We start from the raw sequence: 1,384 nt of genomic DNA, 5'->3' as shown, positions 1-1,384 counted from the left end.
GGGGTATAGAGTAAGCTTATGGGGGGGGAAAGTGATTTATTTGTGCACATTGTACCTTTGCTTGAGTTTCTATTCTCTAGAGTCCAGGCGTAAATTAAGAAAAGAAAAAAAAGTTCCACAGAAACTTTACAGCGTAATCATAAGAAATCATGTGGAGTGACGCCAATTCTATACAAACATTTAAGTCTGGACATAAGTTATATTTCCTGGAGAAGTCTGAACTTGCTGACTGTGAGCATTTTTCAATATAATCTAAAACAGATTTCCTTTTAAGAGATATCTATAGAACCGTCACAAATATGCAAAGAATGCTGACCTTTTTTTTTACTTTTACATTTGACTGTGGGAATTATATATATTTTTTTATACTGTATATATGCAGCAGATATTTTCTGTGTAAAGCTGATTGTGGGCATATTACTTTCAAAGACTGATCGAGGCCAGACGCCAATTTCAACAAACAAAAGTATTTCTTTTTTATGGCATTTAAAGGGTTTTTCTCACAAACTAAATTTAAATATCTAAATCACTGAAGGTGACATCAATCTCTTGTACGTGGGACCCAATCTGTTCTATTGCATATAGAAAACCACGTTAAGGACACAGGGACTATTATTCACACTCATAAGTTTATGGTCCTGTGCGCGATAACATAAGAAAGAATATACAGATTTCACTAGTAGTAAAAAGTATAAATCAAGTCAAAATGAAATTACATGAAAAATTAATGTTTATAATGTTTATTATAAACATTTTTTGTGTTTAAACTTTAATAAAATGCTGTTTATCCCCGAATGGTCCAGGAATAATGTTAGTGCCACCTGCTGTACCTAATGAATGGCCTTTCTGGCTCCACCTCAGTAAATGTGCTGAGGTGGACACACATGCTCAGTTTGCCTGGTGTGGTGAGCCTGTGGCTTCTGAAGCTGCAGCATCTTCTCTGCGTTTAGAAGGACATGCTGAGCAAGTGAGACAACATTACTACAGTTATTGAGTTAGACACAGAAAGGCTGTTCAATACAAACAGCAGGTGGCGCTATTCTAACATTATTTTTAAAATATTTGGGAATATAAGCATTTTTCGATGATAAATGCAAAAATTTTTTATAACACTGGCCTGGATTTAACTACTGTATAAACAATGTTTTTCATGGGACAACCCCTTAAAAGACCTATTTCACATCTGCAATGGAGGCTCCGTTGCAGATTTGTAAAAAAAAAAAAAAAAAAACCTGGACAAGATATTGCAGCATGCTGCTCAATTTTGTCATGTAAAATGCTGGGCTTCCTGATGGAAATTCCACGGATCACATTAGAATCAGTGGGGACTGTCAAGTTATGATTCTGTGCATCATGTAATGGACCTGGCACTTCCATTATTTTC

Source organism: Bufo gargarizans, chromosome 9 (genome assembly GCF_014858855.1).
Source record: "Bufo gargarizans isolate SCDJY-AF-19 chromosome 9, ASM1485885v1, whole genome shotgun sequence".
NCBI lineage: Eukaryota > Metazoa > Chordata > Amphibia > Anura > Bufonidae > Bufo > Bufo gargarizans.
This window is presented reverse-complemented; position numbering follows the sequence as displayed.